General features: G+C 37.3%; 1 pseudogene; it reads right to left on the bottom strand.

The window, feature by feature from the left end:
• Nucleotides 1-305: 305 nt before the first annotated feature.
• On the bottom strand, nt 306-1,573 carry LOC116419864 (annotated as a pseudogene).
• Nucleotides 1,574-11,455: the final 9,882 nt, after the last annotated feature.

The raw sequence follows: 11,455 nt of genomic DNA on the forward strand, positions 1-11,455 counted from the left end.
ATTATTTTCTTCATTAGCTTTTTTACTTCTTTCTGTATATGTCCAATTGAGTTTTAAATGTATTGTTTTGGTCTGTGGAATTTTTCCATTTCACTAATTTTTTTTTTTTAGTGAATTATTTCTTCTTTCCAATTCACAGATCCTACTTTCTTGCGAGTTCTTTATTTTTTTCAATTCACCAATTTTGTTTCCCTGCACTTCCTGGGAATTTTTTAACTTTTCCAATTCGTATTTCAGGAAGTTGTTGCTCTCTTATAAGGCTTCTCTTTCCTTTCTCCATTTACCTTCTAACTCTCTTTTGAGACTTTTTTTTTTTTTCCAGGATGGGTTGATTTATTTACTTCTCAGTAGTCTCCTAAAGACAAGCAAAAAGGATCTGAGCCATTGGTAGGGGAGAGATTGCTAGGACACTAGTAAGTGTAGCTGGGAGTGAAAAGGGATTGGCTGGAGGCAGAACTAGATGTGCCTGAATGAACGTACTGCCCTTTGGCTGCCTGGCAGTTTGGCTGAGCTCGCTTCACAAATGCCTCCTGCTTAGCCTTCTTGTTTTCAGCTTTGCCTCTCCAGGCATCAAGTGCACTGGCCTGAAGGGCCCGCCCATAGGAGAAACTCAGCTTCCAGGGCTTGGGCAGTGGGCAAAGGTTGATGGCATTTAAATTAAGAGTGGCATCTTCCTCACTCATGCCTCCAGATAGAAAGCAGATGCCTGGAACAGCAGCAGGGACTGTTTGGCAGAGAGTTGTGACAGTAGCCATAGCCACCTGTTCAGGGGTGTACTTCTTGGTGCAGGCATGTCCAGCTGTCACCATGTTGGGCTTCAGGAGTGTTCCCTCCAAGTAGACATGGTGGTCATTCAGGGCCTTATAGACAGCGGCCAGTACCTTTTCAGAGACATACTGGCAATGTTCAATATCGTGATCTCCTTCGGGGATGACTTCAGGCTCCACAATGGGCACCAGCCCATTCTGCTGGCAAATACTGGCATAGCGGGCCAGCGCATTGGCATTTTCTTGAATGGCCAGGTTGGAGGGACACTGGTCAGTGATCTTCAGCACAGCCCGCCACTTCCCAAAGTCAGCACCGTCCTTCTTGTACTGGGCACAGCGCTGAGACAGTCCATCCAAACCTTGAATGGTGGTTTCTCCATTTGTTCCTGCCAGGGGAACAGCACCTTGGTCCAGCTTGATTCCCACCACAATCCCCTTTTCCTTGAGGATATCTCTGAACCACTTTCCTTGGTTGTCTTTCTGATAGAGAGTTTCATGGAAAAGGATCACACCCCCAATGCTCTGGTTGATGGATTTGTCCACGGAGAAGAGCATTTCTCGGAATTGACGGAGGTTTTCTTCTGTGTTCTTTACCTTGATTCTCTGCAGGCGACTGCCCATGGTACCTACAGACTCATCTGCAGCCAGGATCCCCTTGCCATCGGCAACAATGCGTTTGGCAATGTCTGAGAGCTCTTTCCTTTGCTCTGCAGTAAGAGCTGGAAAACCATAGGCCATGGTGGTAGGTTGTTTGGTGGAGAGAGTCTTTTGGTGATTAGTAGTTCCTAATGAGGAGGCAACTGCCAAAGAGGTCTTTTGAGACTTTTAATGGTCTCTTCTATGAGAGCATCATGTAAAGGAGGACAGTCTGATGCATTTTTGCTGTTTGCTGTCTCTTCAGGTTTGCTGACCTGCTCTTTTTCTGCATAGAAGCTGTCGATCGTTCTTTTCATCTTTTTATTCATGTTTTAAAGCCTTTAGGGTAGGTCTCCTAGGCAAGGGGGTTACCAGCTTCCTCTGCAGAGCAAGGAGAGATGTAAACCGATTTCCAGGCTCCGAGGTATGGGAGTGCTCTGAGTGAGAGTTTTCCCTTCCCCCAACAGGAAGTGGATTCAGCACTGGCCGAGCTATGGAAGTGCCCAGTTGGGCTATGTGGGTTAGCGATTGCCCTTGGCTAGAGACTAAGGGGTGAAAGTGTCACTGCCCCAGGCCGGAGCCTCTTGTGGGACTGTGAGTATTAGCAGCTGACCGCAGACTGCAGACCGCCATGAACTCTGCCCCAGCTCTCTGCCTGATGCAAATCGGCCCTGGGAAAGCTCTATGGCCCCAAGCCGAGCTCCCCACTGCGCAGATTGGAGGCTAACCCGGGCTGTGTCCTCCTGCCGTGCAGGATCACAACTGTCCCAAGGAAAAGCCCCGTACTGCGGGTTGGGGCTGCGCGCTTGTGCTGAGATCTGTGTTTTTTCACTTTCGGTTTGAGGCTCTCCTCAGAACCTAATTTCTCTCCCAGTCTGCGCTGACCTCCCCCCTGGCCCCGGAACCAACCTTTTTTTGGTGAGACTGCAGATTTTCTTCGGCTGGTGAGTTGTTCTACTTCTTATCTTTACGAATTGTAGCAGTCAAGACTATTTTTGAGGCTCCATATAATATTGATAAAGAGGGTAAAAGAGCTTAGAAAGTCGCGTGTGTCTTCTCCGCCATTTTGGCTCCGCCCCCCAACCTTGCATTTTTACAGGTAAATTTATTTTGTCTAGATCTATAAAATAATTTCTTGGGAGTTTGATTGATATGGAACTAAATAAGTAGATTAATTTAGGTAATATTGTCATTTTTATTACATTTGCTCAGCACTATCTATGAGCATTTGATGTTTTCCCAACTGATTAAGTCTCACTTTATTTGTGGGCCAAAAAGTTTTATAGTTGTGTTTGTATAGTTCCTGATTTCCCCTTGGCAGATAGATTCCCAAATATTTTATACTATCAACAGTTATTTTAAATGCAATTTCATTTTGTATCTCTTGCTGTTGGACTCTGTTGATAATATATAAAAAATGCTGATGATTTATGTGGATTTATTTTATATCCTGCAACTTTGGTAAAGTTGTGAATTGTTTCTAGTAGTTTTGTAGTTGATTCCTTAGGGTTCTCTAAGTATACCATCATATCATCTGCAAAGAGTGATAATTTGCTTTCCCCATGACCTACTATAATTCCTTATTTCTTTATAATTCCCCTTTTCTTCTCTTATTGCCAAAACTAACATTTCTAATACAATATTGAATAATAATGGTGATAGTGGGCAGCTTTGTTTCACTTCTGATCTTATTGGGAATGGTTCTAGTTTATTCCCATTATATGTGCTGCTTGCAGCGCATTTAGGGTTAGAGTCGGGAGGCATTTAGGATTAGGGTTAGATATATATATATATAAAACTAAATTTAAAAGCATCAGCTTTTAAATAGATGCTACTGATCACTTTAAGGAAAAGTCCATTTATTCTTATACTCTCTAAAGTTTTTTTAATAGGAATGGGTGTTGGATTTTGTCAAATGCTTTTTCTGTATCTATTGAGACAATCATATGATTTTTGTTAGTTTGGTTATTGATATAATTGATTATGCTGATAGTTTTCATAATATTGAACCAGCCCAACATTCCTGGTATAAAACCTGCGGTCACAGGGTATTAGCCTGGGGACAATTTTCTTTAATCTTGTTGCTAATATTTTACTTAAGATTTTTGCATCAATATTCCTTAGGGAAATTGGTTTATAATTTTCTTTTTCTGTTTTGACCCTACCTGGTTTAGGTATCAGCACCATTTCTGTCATAAAAGAAATTTGGTAGAACTCTTTCTTTCCCTATTTTTTTTTTCAAATAGTTTATATAGTATTGGAATTAACTGTTCTTTGAATGTTTGGTAGAATTCACACATACATCCATCTGGCCCTAGAGATTTTTTCTTAGGGAGTTGATTAATAGCTTGTTTTAATTCTTTAACTAAAACGGGATTATTTAAATAATTTATTTCCTCTTCTGTTAACCTGGGAAATCTATATTTTTGTAGATATTTCTACATTTCATTTAGGTTATCAAATTTATTGGCATATAGTTGGGCAAAAAAATCCTCATTATTGCTCTAATTTCCTCTTCCTCCCTTTTCATTTTTGAGACTAACAATTTGATTTTCTTCTTTCCTTTTTCTAATCAAATTAAAGGGTTATCTAATTTGTTGGTTTTTTCATAAAATCAACTCTTAGTTTTATTTATTAATTCAATAGTAATTCAATAGAAAATATTAAATCAATATTTTCAGTTTTATTAATCTCCCTTTTATTTTCAGAATTTGAAATTTGGTATTCAATTGAGGATTTTAATTTGTTCTTTTTTTCTAGCTTTTTTAGTTGCAAGCCCAACTCACTGACCTTCTCTTCCTCTATTTTATGCAAGTAAGCATATAGAGATAAAATTTCCCCCTATAAGTGCTTTGGCTATAACTCACAAATTTTGATATGTTGTGTCATTATTGTCATTCTCTTGGATGAATTTATTAAGTGTGTCTGATTTGTTGTTTCATCCATTCATTCTTCCCTTTTTTTTAATTTGTGAAAATCTAAGTTAATTTTTTATTTTATTTTATTTTATAGCTTTTTTTTACAAGTTATATGCATGGGTAATTTTACAGCATTGACAATTGCCAAACCTTTTGTTCCAATTTTCCCCCTCCTTTCCCCTAACCCCTCCCCTAGATGGCTAGTTGACCAATACACGTTAAATGTGTTAAAGTATAAATTAAATACAATATAAGTATACATGTCCAAACAGTTATTTTGCTGTACAAAAAAAAATCGGACTTTGAAATAATGTACTATTAGCCTGTGAAGGAAATCAAAAATGCAGGTGGACAAAAATATAAGGATTAGGAATTCTGTGTAATGGTTCATAGTCATCTCCCAGAGTTCTTTCCCTAGGTGTATCTGGTTCAATTCATTACTGCTCTATTGGAACTGATTTGGTTCATCTCATTGCTGGAGATAGCCACGTTCATCAGAATTGATCATCATATAGCATTGTTGTTGAAGTATATAATGATCTCCTGGTCCTGCTCATTTCACTCAGCATCAGTTCATGTAAGTCTCTCCAGGGCTTTTTGAAATCATCCTGGTGGTCATTTCTTACCGAACAATAATATTCCATAATATTCATATACCACAATTTATTCAGCCATTCTCCAATTGATGGGCATCCACTCAGTTTCCAGTTATCCATTCATTTTTAATTTCCAATTAACTTTTAGTTTATTTTCTCCTGGCCTTATATTTCATGTGATTTTTATTGCATCATCATTTTTTAAAAATGCATTTACTATTTCTGCCTTTTTACATTTGATTTTGAGGGTTTTATGCCTTAACTCATGGTGAATTTTTGTATAAGTTCCATGAACCACTGAGAAAAAAGTAAATTCCTTTCTGTCTTCATTCAATTTTCTCCAAAGATCTATCATACCTAACTTTTCTAACATTTTGTTTACCTCCTTAACTTCTTTCTGATTTATTTTGTGGTTTGATTTATCTAGTTCTGAGAGAGCAAGGTTGAGATCCTGCTAATTTTGCTATCTATTTCTTCCTTCATCTCTCTTAACTGCTTCTCTAGGAATTTGGAGGCTATACCATTTGAGGTGTATATGTTTAGTATTGATATTGCTTCATTACTTATGGTTTAGTAAAATATAGTTTCCTTTCTTAACTCTTTCAATTAGGTCTATTTTTCTTTTATTTTATCTGAATCAGGATTGCTAGTCCTGCTTTTTTTGTCACCTGAAGTATAAAAGATACTGTTCCAGCCCTTTACCTTCACTTTGTATGTATCACTATGCTTTAAATGTGTTTCCTGTAAACAACTTATTGTAGGATTCTGGCTTTTAATCTAATATGCTATCCACTTCTGTTTTATGGGAGAATTTATCCCATTCACATTCACAGTTAAAATAATTAATTCTGTATTTCCTGCCATCTTATTTGGCCTACGTTATGCTTTTCTATTTCCTTTCCTTCTTCCCTCCTCCACAGTGTTTTGCTTTTGATGACCACCTCCCTCAAACAGTCCTCCTCCTTTATACCCCCTTCCCCCTTTTTACACCTTTCCTCTAATTCTTCTGTTTTTCCTTCTTTTAATCTTTCCCTTTCTTTTCCCCCTTTCCCTCCCACTTCCCTATAAGGTGAGACAAGTTTTTCTGTGAAACCAAATATGTCTGATATTCTTTCTTAGAGCCAAATCTGATGAGAGTAAGATTCACACAATGCTCATCCCCTTTTCTTCTTTCTCTCAATTATAATGGCTTTCTTTGCCTCTTTATGAAATGTAATTTCCCTTATTTTAACCTCCTTTCCCCTCTTTTTTCCAGTATGATCTCCTTTTCCACCTCTAGTTTCTTTTTCATTTTATCATAATAAAACCAAATTATACCTACATTCTCTGAGTATACCCATAATAGAAATATAGTTCTCAAGAGTTCTTTCCTTTTTATCTTTTTATGCTTCTTATGAGTTCTGTGTTTGAAGATCAAATTTTTTTGTTCAGTTCTGGTCTTTTCATCAGTATTAGGTAAAATTCACCTATATCATTAGGTAAAAATCACCTATATCTTCTTCCCTAAAAGATAATACTCATTTTAGTTGGATAGCTTATTCTTGGCTATAATCCAAATTCCTTTGACTTTTGGAATATCAGATTCCAGGCCCTTTGATCCTTTAAGGTGGAAGCTACTAGGTCATGGGTGATTCTAATTATGGCTTCTTGTTATTTAAATTGTTTCTTTCTGGCTGCTTGTAATTAGATCTATTTTTTTTTTTTTTTATTTCTTGATCTAAGTTCAGGATCACTACCCCTGCTTTTATGACTTCAGCTGAAACAAAATGGATTCGGTTCCAGCTTTTTACCTTTATTCTGTATGTATCATTGATTTAAATGTGTTTTTCGTAAACAATATATTGTACGATCCTAATTTTTAATTCAGTCTGTTATTCACTTCCATTTTATGAGAGAATTCATTCCATTCATATTCACAACTAAAATTACTATTTCCAACCATCTTATTTTCCTTGAATTATATTTTTTCTTTCTCCCTTTCCCTCCTCACCAGTGTTTTGCTTCTGATCACCACTTCCCTCAATCTGCCCTTTCCTTTTAAAGACCCCACCCTTTCTTATCTCTTTCCCCTTCTACTTCTGTTTTCTCTTCTGTTAGCCTGCCCCTTTCTTTTTTCCCTTTCCCCTCCTACTTCACTATTGAGTGAGACAAGTTTTTCTATTAATGTAAAATACATCTGATATTCTTTCTTTGAGCCATAGTTGATGAGATTAAAATTCAAACAATGCTTATTCCTCTTTCTTTTTTCCCCCTCAAGGTAGTACCTCTTTTTTGTCTGTTCATGTAATGTAATTTGCCCCATTTTATCTCCCCTTTCTGTACTGGCCAGACTAGCTCTCTGGAGGATTTCAGTACCAGCTCAAGTACTTGGTCATAGAAGAGGAGTGATGATGCAGAGACCCACATGGATGGTCAAATATGGAGTCTGTTTATTTCAAGTTCTCTCAGCCTTAAATACCTTAGCACAATGACATCACCACAGCACACTGAGCATATGCTAACTATAGTACAATTATATAGCCTCTAGCTCCCTTAGAATCCAAAGCCTCCAGCCAGCACAAAGGTGGAAGTTGGAATGAATCTGACTCTTCCTCCAAGAGTGGGCTTCTGGGCTTCTGTGACTTGTAAATCTCTCGAAGTCAATGCTAGATAAGGCTCCTAGTTTATATATGCTCTCTAAAGTTGTAAACTCTAATGTATGAACTAATGTGTGAACTCTTTTAAAGATGTGAACTCTAATGTGTGAACTCTCTTAAAAATGTGAACTCTAAAGGTCTGAACTAAGTACATAAGCATTGTCTCTATCAATTCCAGTGACTTAGCACTTTGTTTGAAGTTCTGGCCCATAACACAAGGGGATATGAGAGCCAACCAGACATTGTCAGCAGGTTCTTTCTGGGCTGAAGGGTCTTATACCCCACCAAGAGTTCCCACAGTGTTAGTGGCTTTCTAGATTTTTCTTCTTCTTCAAGTACAATCCCTTCCCTCCTCCTACTTTCTTTTTTATATCATCACAATAAAATCAAATTATACCTACACCCTCTAAGTATACCATTACCAAAGCTATCATTCTCAAGTGGCAAAGTTATCATCTTCCCATTTAGTGATGCACAAATTTTAATGTTTTTAAAAGCATTTTTTTTCCTTTCCTTTTCCCTTTCTTATTTGAGTTCTGTCTTTGAAAATGTTTGGCTGGGGTCTTTTAATAAAAAAGAATTAAAAGTTCTCTATTTCATTGAATATCCATCTTTTGCCCTGAAAGATAATGCATAATTTTGCTGCATAATTGATTCTATTCTTGATTGCAGTCTAAGCTTCTTTGTCATACAGAATGTCATGTCCTAGGAACTTCAGTCCTTTAAAGTGGAAGCTGGGTAATCCTGATTGTGGCGTCTCAATATTTTAATTTTCTCTTTCTGGCTGCTTACAGTATTTTCTCTTTCATCTGAGAACTCTGAAATTTAGCCACAGTATTCCTTGTGGTTTTTATTTTGCAGTCTCTTTCAGGAGATAATTGGTAGATTCTTTCAATGGCTATTTATTTATTTGTTTTTATTTTTGTTTTCGTTTTTTGCTCAGGCAATTGTGGTTAAGTGATTTTCCTGGGGTCACACAGCAAGAAAGTGTTAAGTGTCTGACCCCAGACTTGAATTCAAGTCATCCTGACTTCAGGGCTGATGCTCTATTCATTGCACCACCTAGTTGCCCCTCAATGGCTATTTTACCCTCTGATTCTATGACATCAAGCCAATTTTCCTTGATGATTTCTTGAAAGATGTTGCTAGGCTCTTTTTGTTCACTCTGCTTTTCAGGTAGTCTAATAATTCCCTCCTGGAATTATTTTCCAGGTCAGTTGTTTTTCTGTTGACATATTTTCTCCTCCTCTTCCTTCTCCTTTTCCTTCTTCCTCTTCTTTGGTTTTGTTTGGTTGATTCTTCATGTCTTATTGAATCATTAACTTCCATTTGTTCAATTCTAATTTTTAGTGACTTTTCTTCAGTTAGCTTTTTTTTTTTAATCTCCTTTTTCATCTGGCCAATTGAATGAGTTGTTAAGTTCATTGCATTTTTTTTTCTATTTCACTAATTTTATTTTTCCATAGTTGTTCTCTTTTTCCATTTCACCAATTTTGTTTTTCAAGGAGGATTTTTTTTCCACCTTGCCAAATCTATTTTAAAGGAGATATTTGTTTTCAGATAATTTCTACATTTCCTTTTCTACCTTTTCTGCAAAACTCTTGTTTCCTTCCCCATTTTTCTTCTGTTTTAAGATCCTTATTGAATTCTTCCAAGAGAGCCATGTGAGATGGAAACCAACTCATATCACCCTTTGAGGTTTCATGTGGAGGACTTTTGCCTTTATTGAGCTCAGAGTTTGAGGTCTGTTCTTCCCTATCTCCATAATAGTTATCTGTGGTCAGAGCTCTTTTTGCTTTTTTGCTCATTTTTAAAGGTTGAGGTCTGCTTCCAGGGCAAAGGGGAGATTATCCCTAGCTTCTTCTATAGTGGCAGGGGTTTTATGCTGCCCCGGGGCTGATGCTGTGGGCTTCCTTCTTATGCTGGATGGGTATGGCCAAGTCCTCCTTATTATTCTGGAGTTCAGGAGCTCACTATTTGCCTTCTGTAGCTCACAGCTACTCTGGTGATTCCTTTCCTTCCGAACGAGGGCAGAGTAGCCAAAATTGCTATATTTTGGCAGGAAGCCTCCCACCACATTTCCCTGAGAAGGAAGCCTTTCCATCTTGGGCCTCCCTGGTCTATGCCTGCAATGGGATGGGTCCCTCCTTCTTGCTTGAGACAGACATTTCCTGAAGTTCTTCCAAAATATCTTCTGCTATTGCACTCCAATTATTTGTGGATTCTGTCAGTCCAAAATCATTTTAGAGTCTTAATCTGTTGTTGTTCTGAAGGAATCTAGGAAGAGCTCAAACAAAGTAGACTTGTCTACTCTCAGCCATGTTGGCTATACCCCAAGTTCCATGTCTTGAACAAAAAAATGCTAGGACATGATTGATAGGATCTTACTGGCCACAAGGAATGTTTAGTAAGTCAGGGAAAATGAGAAATCTACACAAAATCACTTTATTAATAAATAACCTTAAATATGACACTTGGGAGCAAAGAACAGGATAGTTCAGAGGAGGGAGAAGTAGGAATCTGAACTAAGACATTTCTCAAAATAAATTTTTTCTACTTTTTGTGTGCTCTTGTTTTTCTGTAGACCTACTTTTCCTTCTAATCAGAAAGCCATGCCATCAAAGAAGACATTTTAAAATACCATTCATATTGTCAACAATGTGTACAATGAAACATGAATACTTTATACCTAGTAGCCATATCTGATGAATTTAGAAGCAAGAAACTCTGGCCTCATTGACTAGGTGTAAAACACCACTAAGCATTAAAGCCCATTATTCTATGAAAAAGATAAATCTGAGAATTCAGTAAAAAGACAGAAGCTAGAAGTTCTATGAGAACATTGGAATTCTCACTTTTTATGGGTAGAATAAAAGAAAATCCAACATATCCTAATGGCAGTATCCTAAAAACTTTGCAGTCTGAATGTAAGAGAAAGAGACATTACTAACTCTCTTGAGAAGGATATCTAAGAAGGAAGGAATGAAAAATAATTTTCATATGGAATTGAGGGGCAAGATTACTGTGGACTGAAGTGTCCTAGGTGGGATCACCATAGTGAATGGAACCTCTTTGCCCTTCAAAAGAACAAAGGTGACAATTCAGATATAAGAAGTGAAAAGCATTATCAAATCAGATAAGTTACACCTTTTGTGGGTGGAGTAGTAGGAGGTGTTAATCAAAGGAAGACATATAAAAAGAGTCCAACAACTTAGTCCTACAATTGCTCTTTTAAGACTTTTTTCTTCCAGAGCTCCAGGGAAAGAGTTAGTCCTTTTTATCCTGAAAATAATATTGGAGGAGAACAGAATCAAAGGTAAGTTTTTTATGGGAAAAATCTGTTTCTCCATAAACTTTAAAGAATGTCGTCTCAGACCAGTTAAAATAATGGTAAGTTGGAGAGGGGACAAAAATGAGAATTAGAGGAGAAAAAAAATTCTGTGTTGAAGATGTGCTTTGGGTTGATGGTATGAGTAGTGGTGGAGGGAACTTAAGGGTACAGAGATGATAAGTTGGGATTGTCCTTGCCTTTTTGTCATATAAGATAAGAAATGGGATTGTTCCTGAGCCTTTAAAACAAGATCAGTTATTATTAAACTACTCAATAAAGTTGTAAGTTTGGCTTACTAAACTTTCAGTAGTATTTAAAAGGAATCAAAGATGATTCTTCAGAATATGCTGTCTCTGAAGTGTGGGTTAAGAGGAAGAGTTGAGTGTTGGAAATAGTAAAAAGCAGTACCCCATCACCCAGGTTCCTTTTAGGGGAGAGCTCAATTTCATCACTGGATATAGCAGTTTCCCTGATCTGCTCCCTGGGGATAAATTGACCTAATACAAAAAAACATCAACTTTTTCTTTAGTCTTTACATGATGACTAGGGGTGAGACTCCCTGTAAAATAGG

The sequence above is a fragment of the Sarcophilus harrisii genome, chromosome 6 (genome assembly GCF_902635505.1).
Source record: "Sarcophilus harrisii chromosome 6, mSarHar1.11, whole genome shotgun sequence".
Lineage (NCBI taxonomy): Eukaryota > Metazoa > Chordata > Mammalia > Dasyuromorphia > Dasyuridae > Sarcophilus > Sarcophilus harrisii.